This window comes from Pectinophora gossypiella, chromosome 8, assembly GCF_024362695.1.
Source record: "Pectinophora gossypiella chromosome 8, ilPecGoss1.1, whole genome shotgun sequence".
Taxonomy (NCBI): domain Eukaryota; kingdom Metazoa; phylum Arthropoda; class Insecta; order Lepidoptera; family Gelechiidae; genus Pectinophora; species Pectinophora gossypiella.
Window position 1 is genome coordinate 8,202,878 of NC_065411.1, and position 12,195 is coordinate 8,215,072.

Genomic DNA, 12,195 nt, shown 5'->3' on the forward strand with positions numbered 1-12,195 from the left:
AGGTATCTACTGAACTAGAAGATCTTCATTTGTTATTTATCGTCACAATTGTATGACGCTAGGTAAGGAAGACACCTATTTACAGTAGACTGTTATAGGCAAGTGTCAGTCAATTTAGTTGGAAAATGAAATTAATGACAAATATTTTTAAACAAAACGTTGGTTGGGAATTTTGGGAAGACGTCGTTTGGGTAATAAAAAAATAGCGTAGAATGGTTCGGTGAAAAGGCGATATACCAATTAGCATACCTTTCATCCAGCCGATTAATATTATTTCATCTGATATAATTATTTCGGAAAAGATATTTTGATGGAGGATTATTATCCTGAGACGACCGAAATTAAATTCCGTCAAGAAACAACCGGGGTGAATACTTTTCAAAAAATGTAAACCAAATTTAATCACGACTCGGTATTTTTGACGTAGCTACAGTTCAATTGAAGAACATTTCGTTTTAGGATGGAATCTAAAAATGGGAATAAGTAATACTTATGTGCCGAAAAGAAACTAAAAGGCATGATCCCGGCCAAGTGAATATTACTTTTTCTCATCATTAGAAACTGCGTCTTCATAAGATTTTGACGAAATATGAAGACGGACCCTCTGGTGTCTCAGTGCTCTTACTTTATTTGTTTGTAGGTATTAAATATTTTACCAATAATCAAAAGCTTAATATTTTCATCTGCTTTCCATTCTGATTATGATTACGAAAACAAATTCTTAGACTAATGACCAGCGCGGCAAAGCCAAGTGAAATTATCCTGCAAACTATCACTACAAAGTTACCTCAAGGAAATTCTACTGCAATAAATAATAGAGCAAAAGTGTAGTGGAATATTTTCACTTTGCACTTTTGTACAGGCGCTCGGTTGAAAAGTTTTTGTTTTATTGCTTTCAGTATCCTTTCTGAGGGACTTCAGTTCCTTTTTCAGTTCCTTAGTTTCCTGTTCATTGTTTGCACTGTCTGCATTACTTACCCCACATACATTGAAATTAACACTGTAGGTATCCCTTAATATATACATCATAAATATAATTAGTTAATAATTATTAAGTAGACAGGGTGTTAGTGACTTCGTAACGAATACTAAGAGAATGACTTAGACCATGTTTCTGAGTTAATATCATGTGGAATTTTCCGTCCTGAATTCATGATATTTTTGTTTCTTTTTAGTATTTTCAATTATATTCCACTTGATATTAATTCAGAATAATGAGCTGAACCATGTATACTTAATAATTTTTAACAAATCACATTTATGATGTATATTAAGGGATACCTACATCCTACACCCCGTACAAGTACGTACAGGTACTCGTGGGTGTTATTGACATCGTAACAAATACTGAGGAGGATGATTCAGACCATGATACTGAGATGATATCAAGTGGAATTTTCTATGGTACTACTAATACTACTAAGTATGAAGTAGTAAGTATGACATTTTTTCTATGATTCACTAACATTAGTTGACCCTTGTTCCAGGGCCATTTGAGTCATCGACTGGCATTGAGTGTGACGGGCCAAGGTCTAGGGCCGGTGAACCCTCAGCAAAGGGGTATGCTACTGCCTGGTACCGGTTCAGTTGACGATGCTTTGTTTTCGACGTGACTTATTGTAGATCCCGAGGATGACACTATCTACTACTTGGTCTAAGAAATACCTGTCCTGACGCTCTTCATAAAGTTCAAGAAAGTTGTGGTTCGTGTCCCGGATAAGAGGATCTCACTGAGCTTATGCCGGGCGTGACCCGCGACGCTGGTATCTTGTGTGTAGTGTATCGCCTACTGTACTCTACATAGTATTATTTGCAATAAATACATATTTTTTTAATATACCTATTGGGGACATGTAGATCGATTCACAACTTACATTTGGGCTTCTAATGAGTGAATAGAGAAACGTTGCGTCCCGATTTGCGCATGACGGACGTCCCGATTTTATATTATGAATTAAGTAATTAATGTAAGACTGTAAGTATGTCGATTCTGATATATCACACATATTTTGAAATCACGTCTCATTGTTTTTGGTCATTGTTAATAACAATTTAACTAAACATGTGATAGGTCCTCTTTATAGTTTCGACGCGTCGTCCTCTAATCTGCTATGAGCCAAAAAATCTTACCTGGCAACACTAAGCACGTTCCACAACACTGCTAGTTGCTGCCGAACACTATTAACTTACCTAAATTGACTCGGAAATTGACTGCCGACGCCGGATTGACACATGCATAGCATGGACTGGCGATAATTAACCGGCTGCGCTTTTGAGCCTACAATCTATCGATGCCGTGCTAGATCTCCTAAGTTGCATCGTCAGGAAACTCACTTTGTCATCATGGATACAATATCTTGCAATAATGATAAATTCAGATGCATAGGTCTCCAATGCGGCAATAGGCTTCTTGACAACCTAGTTAAGCGTCCAGACTACCTGGAGAATGCGCCACGTTGCACATTCACCAAGATAAGCTCATGAAGCGTCTAGACTGCCTAGAGAATGCGCTACGTTGCATAAGATAAGCCGTGATGAGATCAGACGCTTGGTCCCTTCCCATTAGTTTTTAAAGTAGTCTTAAGCTGAACTTCTTTTAGACAATACGTGTGTCTTATTCTAAATAAATAGTTTTAAATTCAATTAAATTGTCTTTTTAAAAACAGTCCTCTCACCCCGGGTGATTTATCTGGGGCAGCCGGTAGGATATTTGCATTAAGGCTGCACCTGAGGACTAGAAAATCGGTCGTCGGGTCAAAAAGTCGCAGATATCCACGAACCAAATAAATAAGTTAAACACAAGTGAGTGAGCGGACAGAGTGAAAATCGTTTTCACATAATACGAGAGACACATAATTCTACGAAGTTCAGTGCAGCTTTATCGTGGAGGATATGGCAGTGAGCAGATTGTGAGTGACTAATTCGCATTCCACTTCTTATGCTTATCTATTCCTGTTAGTTGCGGGCTCAATTATTAATAAGTGAACTCTATAGCTCTATATAGTTTGTTTCGGTTAACTTCACTGAGATAAAGAATATCTGATTTTCACATATCGCACTAAAATAGGTGATAAGTGAACTTTTAAGTATTTTTATTACTTTTGTTTGTTACATTTATTTTATTTTGTGTGTGTTTCGTTATAAAACTAAATATGGCTCAAGTAACGTTAGTTCCCAAAGAAATGCTGTGTTTGATACCGAAGTTTAGTGGTCAACCTGAACAGCTTAATTTATTCTTATCTAAAGCTCAATATGTACTAGATAGTTACACGATACAGGGTAACCTTGCTCAGAGCACATACCTTTTCCATTGTATAAGTAGTAGGCTTGTAGATAGAGCAGCTACCCTTATCAGTGAGAGACAAGACATAACGTCCTGGGATGCATTGAAATCTGTGTTACTTCAGCATTTCGGTGACCCACGCTCAGAGGAGTGCATTAGTATTGAACTCGAGAGCATGAAAATAAAGTCGGGGGAGTCCTACAATGAGTTCTGTAACCGCATTCAACATGTTCGCAGCGCCTTATTTGCTAAAGTAAACCGGTTGACCGACGAAGGCGTAAAAGCAGCCAAAATGATCATTTACAATAACAGCGCGCTCAATGTTTTTCTATATAACCTTCCGGAAAACCTAATACGTATTGTTCGCCTAAAAGGTTGCTCCACTCTCGAAAATGCGTTAGGCATCGTAACTGAAGAGGTGAATTTCCAGCACCAATATAACTCTAAACACAAACAGTTAACTTCAACACATAATGTACAACCACAAAATTCTCAAAATGTTCAACCCCAGAATTTTAAATTTAATATTCCACAAAATACACCTGTCTTTCGACCAAGTGCTTTACAACAGTTCCGGATGCCATTACCTGGAAATCCTCAATTTAAATTTGGGATTCCACAGCAGATGGGCTATAAGCCAAACCTGACCCAAAACCAAAATAATTTTAAACCAAACCCTCAATTTAAATTCGGTATTCCCCAACCTCAAGGTTTTAGACCCAACTTCAATCAAAACACACAGGGTTTCAAATTCGGGATTCCCAATCAGTATCGGTTCGGGATTCCACCCCAGCCTCAGGGATACAGACCCCCTGTAAACAACTCCAAACCATTGGACACTGATGTCTCTATGCGAACAGCAACAAGACAGTACATGTTAGATGAACCTGAAGGTAATAATAACCTTTTCTATAACTACGAACTTGCGGAAACTTACTGTCATCCAAATGAAGGAGATTATGAAGCATATTACGATCTGTATGAAGAGCCGACCAGCTCGGAAACAACCAAAAACTACCCCGGATTTTCACGAGCCGGCCGCACCCAACAACCCGAGATAGTAAATCTTAATTGTGATAGCTTATTAAAATTACCACACATCAACTTACCTGAGATAAATGCTCGTTTTATGATAGACACGGGAAGCACTCGATCGTTTATCAGCCCAAGGAAAGTTGACGAGTTCTTCGCCAACTATAAGTTCTTCGAACCCTTCGAGGTTGTAAGCACTCACGCTCGTAGCAGACACGACGAAGTCATCGTCATACCCCTTCTGAAAACTTTTAAGAGCATGTTACAACATAAGTTTTATGTTTATGACGTCGATAATCGCTACGATGGCTTGATCGGTTCCGACCTTCTAAAACAACTAGGCGCCACAATCGATATGCAGAATCAAGTTCTCCGAACGAAAAATGTAGAAATACCAATAATATATAACCCACCATACGAAGTGCAGCTTCAACCACGTACTGAAACACGCGTGACGATTCCTGCGGACCTGAAAGATGGAGAGGCGATTATTAATTTCGTAGATTTCGGTAAAGACGTGCGTATGCCGAGCGCAATAGTGACATGCAAAAATTATTTCGCGACAACTGTAATACAAAACGCCTCTAGAGATATCGTCACATTAACTTTTTCTAAACCGTTGCACGTCGAAAAATTCGAACGAAATGAATGCAACATCAACTTTACCACGACTAATATCGAGATTGACGAATTACTGAAAGACAATTTAAAACGACTCCGGCTTGATCACATGAACAAAGAAGAAAAGGATAAAATATTTAAATTATGCCATGAATTTCGCGACATCTTTTATTGTGAACAACTACCGCTAACTTTTACCAACGAAGTAAAGCATAATATTCGTACAAAAAATGAAGATCCCATCTATATTAAACCATTTAGACAACCACCAGCTCAAAATCTGGAAATAGAAAAGCAAGTGCAAAAACTCCTCAAGGACAATGTTATACAAGAATCCCATTCACCATGGAGTGCCCCAGTCCACCTCGTCCCAAAAAAAATGGATGCCTCAGGCGAGGTCAAATACCGAATGGTAATAGATTACCGTCGCCTGAATGACGTCACCACCGATGATAAATATCCACTGCCCAACATTACCGATCTATTCGATAAGCTGGGAAAGTCTACATATTTCAGCACAATAGACTTAGCAAGTGGATATCATCAAATAGAAGTTGCAGAGCAGGACAGACCGAAAACAGCCTTTTCTACACAATCAGGACATTACGAGTTCACTCGCATGCCGTTTGGACTCAAAACAGCTCCGGCCACGTTCCAGAGGGCCATGGATAGCATTTTAAGAGGATTGCAGGGTATACACTGTATGGTATATCTTGACGATATCATTGTATACTCATGTAGTCTTCAGGAACACATAGAAAAGCTCAGGAAAGTTTTCGAACGGCTCAGAGCAACTAACCTTAAAATAACCCTGGATAAATCCGAGTTCCTCAGAAAGGAAGTTCTCTACCTTGGCCATGTCATTACAAAGGATGGACTACAACCAAACAACGATAAGATCGAGGCTGTTCTCAATTTCCCATTGCCTAAATCACCTACCGAAATTAAGAGTTTCCTTGGCCTCGTGGGATACTACAGGAAATTTCTGAAAGATTTCGCCAAAATTACACGACCCCTAACAGTCTGCCTGAAAAAGAAAAACAAGGTTGAAATCACCGATGAGTTCAAAGCAGCTTTCGAAAGATGCAAAGAGCTCCTCGTAAGCGCCCCTCTACTTCAGTTTCCGGATTTTTCGAAACCATTTGTGTTAACCACCGATGCTTCCAACTTTGCCATCGGTGCAGTACTTTCACAGGGACCAATAGGAAGCGACAAACCCATTGCATACGCGAGCAGAACTCTCAATGACGCAGAAACCAAATATAGCACCATCGAAAAAGAGCTTTTGGCCATTGTATGGGCTGTAAAACACTTTCGTCCGTATCTGTACGGCAGAAAGTTTACAATATACACAGACCACCGACCCCTCGCATGGTTGAATTCCATGAAGGACCCAAATTCCAAATTAACAAGATGGAAGTTGCGACTTTCAGAATTCGATTTTGACATTATATACAAAAATGGCAAACAAAATAGCAACGCGGACGCGCTATCCCGTATAAGGCTAAATGCTTTAGGTAAAGACGATACTGAATCCATGCAGGTGAATGTAGACGAATCTGAAAGACGATTACATTCTTACTTGGATGATGTGGTTTCTGAAATTGAAAGGTTAAGTAACGCGCAACCAAATCGGAAAGACGAAGTAATATCAATAAGCAGTGGAGAGAAAGAAGAAACAACAAAGCATGAGTTAGAAACTGAGTACCCTATATTATCGCCTTCTGAAAGCACCATTACAATACCAGAAGGAACGATGAGTAACATGTCTCTATCACAAACTGTTCATTCGGCACCAGACATGGACACAAATGGCATACCTATTCTAAACGAAGCCATAGACTCTAAACCTAATCAGATGTTAATTTATACATGGAACAGAAACGAAACGGCTGTAAAGAATATCTCTAGTAACAATCAAAAGATATTAGAAGCACATTTACCAACAAATAGGCCAGATTTGGTCACTCAATTCCTAAAAGAATATGTAAAACCGAAAACTAAGCATTTCATATATTTTGAAAATGAAATTCACCGTAAACAGTTTACACAAGCGGCTATAAAACTTTTTAGAAAAGGGACAGTCAAACTATTTGAATGCACTAAAAGAGTTATACATGTAGAGGACGAAGAAGAGCAACGACAAATTGTTTTAAAATACCACGAGAGTAAGACATGTCATCGAGGAATCAACGAAACTCTCATGAAGCTGAAACGCGTATACTACTGGAACAATATGAACATAACAGTCAGTAGCGTGATAAACGCGTGTGAAATTTGTAAAGCAATGAAGTACGACCGCAAACCATACAAACCTGAATTGCAGTTGACACAGACGCAGACAAAACCTTTCCAAGAATTGTTTATGGATTTGTTCTCAATAGAAGGGAAATACTTCCTGACCATCATTGATGCGTTTAGTAAACTAGGACAGGCTTTCGAAATTCCTAATCGCTCTACACCGGAAGTAGTAAGAGCTCTGATAAAATACTTTTCATTCTACGGTGTCCCTGAGAAGATAAGCGCTGATCCCGGATCAGAGTTCAATAATACATTAATGAAAGAAACGTTAAAATTTTATAAAATAAACTTACACATAGGGACACCTCATAACCCGAATTCTATGGGCATGATCGAAAGATTTCACTCTACCATCCTAGAAATTTATCGCCTTGCGAAATACGAGCAGAAAATTACGGACGCAACTTCGATCATGACATACGCAATAATGGCGTACAATCACACCATACATTCGACAACAGGACTTACACCTTTTGAAGTCGTATTTGGACATACCGACTGTACTAATGCTTTTAACGTCGAGTTTGACAAATATTACACGCAAAAACTGGTAGCCGAACACGCGAGACGAACCAAATATCTGTATAAATATATGACGGAGGAAATGCTAGAAAAAAAGGAAAAGGTTAAAGAAAGACGGGGAGGAGAGACAGGGTTTAATATAGCAGAAGGAGACACGATATTTATAAAAGGGGTAAACACAAGACGCGGTAAAGATAAGCCCCGGTTTCAAAAAGCAGAAGTGGTTGGAGAGATAAGTAGGAATGTAGTACCTGTCGATGTTAGGAACCGTAATACCAATGTACCTATTAAGGACATTCGTCGTCCTCCACAGGGTCGTGCTCCTGCTGGTGGTCCAGTTGAGCCAGAGCCAGGAGGAGGCCAAGCTACAACGGATTGAACACAATCCCGGGATACTTCCTGTAAAAGAGGGAACTGCTATTATAAGTTACGATAAGTGGATAATAATTAAGAATCTAGATTTAAGTTTAGTATACGATGATATAGAGTTTAATTTCAACCGCTATGCGAACCTCAACAAACACGTCCTAAACCATTTTGGCAAGAATGTTTTTAATTTCGAACTCGCGAATGTCAAAAGTCAAACTGATCACCTAAAACACATAACTTTCACTAAACTCAGACAATTAAATCCATCAAAAAGAATAAAACGTGGACTACTAAACCCTTTAGGGTCACTTATAAAAGTAATAACTGGCAACTTGGACAATGAGGATGCTGTGAAGTATGATAAAATGTTAAATGAACTCAAAACTCGACAAATTTCAGAATTAAAGAAAATGAGTCTGGTCACTGAAATGTTGGGGACATTTACGAATAACAGCAATGTAACAAAAAATAATTTCATCCAATTGGATAGGGAAATTTGGGACATTAGAAAAATACTGAATGAGTCAATGACAAATTTTACAAACAATAGATTAATTCATATTTACAATTTATTTTTACATAACTTCCAAATGTTGTATATCAGATTGGATGAAATAGAAACAGCAATAGCATTTAGCAAAATGGGAACTCTCCACCAGTCAATATTAGACACTGACGAATTTGTAACTGTTTTAGGAAAAATTGAACGTAAAGAGAGCCTTGCATATCCCGTAAATTATGTAAATTTAATTAAAATAGAGCAGTGTGTAGAGATTAAGGCATATATCAAAGAAAATCAGATAGTCTTTATCATCGAAGTTCCCTTGGTCAAAAAGGGAATATACGATTATTATCACGTCTTTCCTCTACCTATTACAAACAACCTAAATCAATCCGTCCTAATTATCCCAAAACAACCTTACCTTATTGCGAATGGTTCGAACACATTCTCACTCACCAAACGCTGCAAAGAGTTGGAGAGAGGCTTCTTTATTTGCTACGAAGAACACATTCCCCCAAGATCCATGGAGGATACCTGTGTGGCGGACTTAATGAAGTTTACTATGAATATTACCACCTGTTATCCTATCCTGGTGGAAGTGAAGACAATTAAAGTAGAGCCCATACAACCTAATCGATGGATTCTCTACTCTAAAGCCAACATCCTTTTGAAGACACGCTGTGGAAGTGAGATGAGCAGAATCTACATCAGAGGTACTTACCTGGCTGTGATCGATGATAACTGCGAACTAAAAATCGATGACGTCACACTGAGGCATCATAGTTCCGAAGCATCTCCAATACTATATCCCAAGTTACCTCTTATAAATTTTCCGGAAATCCCAACTTCAGCAGCAGCATCGCCCTGGAAGCCTATCAACTTGGATGAGGTCGACCTGCGACATCTCCAAGTGTTGTCGTACGCCCTAAAAAAAAGCTGACAGTGTTGTGCTAAGTGAAAGTGATAAAAGTGTAAGTGCGGTAAATATAAATAGCATTAGTATAGGAACTCTATTTTTATATATAATCTTAGTTTTAACAATTTTTATCGGTATCTTCATAACTTTAAGAAGACGTCGAAATTCTCAGTCTCAAAAATCATCCCCTGAGAATTTCGAAGTTATGGAGGGAGGAGTTAAGCGTCCAGACTACCTGGAGAATGCGCCACGTTGCACATTCACCAAGATAAGCTCATGAAGCGTCTAGACTGCCTAGAGAATGCGCTACGTTGCATAAGATAAGCCGTGATGAGATCAGACGCTTGGTCCCTTCCCATTAGTTTTTAAAGTAGTCTTAAGCTGAACTTCTTTTAGACAATACGTGTGTCTTATTCTAAATAAATAGTTTTAAATTCAATTAAATTGTCTTTTTAAAAACAGTCCTCTCACCCCGGGTGATTTATCTACCTAATCAAACGATATATTTTTGTACAAAACGTCAATACGTCAGTTTTCTTTGGAGTTTGTATGGAAATCAAGTACTTGGTCCTTGATGGAAATACTGTCCTGTGACGTCATCAATCAAGGAGGTCAAACTTCGTACTTACTAATTATTACTTAATTCATAAGTAACGTTCGAATATAAGTCAAAAAGTAAAATGAGATTGATTTTGATCATCTTAGACTGGCTTATATTTTTAGCTTCTCATTTTACAATTTAACTTTGGCCTTTGGTAATGTAGTCAGAGGCAAACCGATACATACCTACCTAAATATATACATTATGTCCCGTAAAAATATATATAAAATCAGAACATGGTATTTGTGGTAGTACCCCAATTGGGATATAATCGTGCACTTATGTATGTGTGTGTGTAATTGTGTTTTTTGTGGATCTAAGTTATCTTTTCGGGACTTAAGGCTCTATACACTCTGATATTAACATGTATGTATCTGTTTGGATGAACTAGTCTGTCATTTGTTTATGTTACACAAGCCGATCACCATTGATGTATGAGATGTTATCATTTGCCAATTACGGACAATTTTCATTACGCATCGTCCTGCCTACAATAAACTATGAATAAATACTGAATCTAGCACGATTAACCACTATGCTACCACCGCGCGCCGTGCCGTGCGACCTTGCGCCGCTTATCATGACCCACGTGTGACGTCACTAATACTGAGTCACGATGAACCAGCCAATATTCGAGCATTTCCAGTAATTTTTACTCATTTTCCGTATAACGGTATAACACTGCCTAAATAGCTAAATCGATAAAAATACAATTACTTAGGTATTGCCGACGACTTTCGCGGCTGAAATCGTTTTCGTTACTGTTATATAGCCTGTGACTATAGAGCAACACGTACTCTCGGGCCAATGGACAGACAGACAGACAGACTTGCACCATAAGAGTTTTTTTTTACCATTTTGGCAAAGAGCCCCAAAAAAGGAAGTTTTGCGTTTTCAAGTTTCTGGTTTCAGAGGTTTGGATTGTGCGCTCATATTTATGTCACCGCGCACCGGCCCCCGTCCGTCATTACATTATTTTTTTTAACGGTATTACGAATCAAAGCATACTTCACTATATTGCTCCACCGAAGGTTTTTGCGGGAAGGCCTGTGTCCTGTAGTAGGACGAATAGGGGCTTTTTAAAAGTATGTTATCCTAATTACAAATCAACGAGCTTTTGGTAAGTAAGTACTTCTTATGTTTTTTTTTCCTAGGTTAATTAGATTAATCATTAAGTCTCCACGTAATCTAAACGTCGATTCAACTGTCCTAGTTCCGTGAAATAACACTATAATGTGTAGGAGTGGTGAGTCAAACAATGGGACACCGAGTTACCGAGTTACGAACAAAGAAGTCACAATGTGCTACGATTCCTTTCATTCGCTTCTTTGAACAAAACAGTAATTTTCATTCCTAGAAAGTATAAATCTCGGTGCAAAAAGTAAAATGGAAATAGAACCCCGTGGGCGGTGCTTTGAGCATGGTCTTTTCATTACAAAGGTTTTCAAGCAAGTTTTATGTTGAATCGTTGTTATTAAGTATTAAGTTCGCATTACAAGTCTAGAACAGGTAAAAAGACTATGTACTTATAAGTACTTGTTTTTGTTGTATTGTGAGAGTATTTTACGTAGGCGATACATACACACCTGCAAATGATAAATAGTTGTAAAGGGCGGCCCTTAGTAGACTGGTATTTACAACGCATCATAAGTTGTAGCGCGGAGCTTTCTGCATCATTTTGTGATGGTACACCCGCTATGCGCCAGATATCGTTAGCTGTAGAGCATTAACACCCAGGAGAGGGCCCGGAGGTACGCGAACCTCATACAATATTAATATTTGTTTAGTTTTCTAGCTGAAAGTAATTCTTATAAAACTTTTAGATATCTAGTTCCTTTTTACAAACGAACAAATGCTGTGGGACCTGCTGAAAGAAAGTTTTTAGAAACATTAATCTGTTTGTGAGCTGTTCGCTAATACATACCGTAGACGGAATTAAATTAAAAGCTACTTTCGCATGTTTTTTAAAGATTATAAAAGCGATAAGACTTTATTCGTAAATATCTACATTCGAATTATAAAACCAGACGATTTCTTCTGTCTGAAAA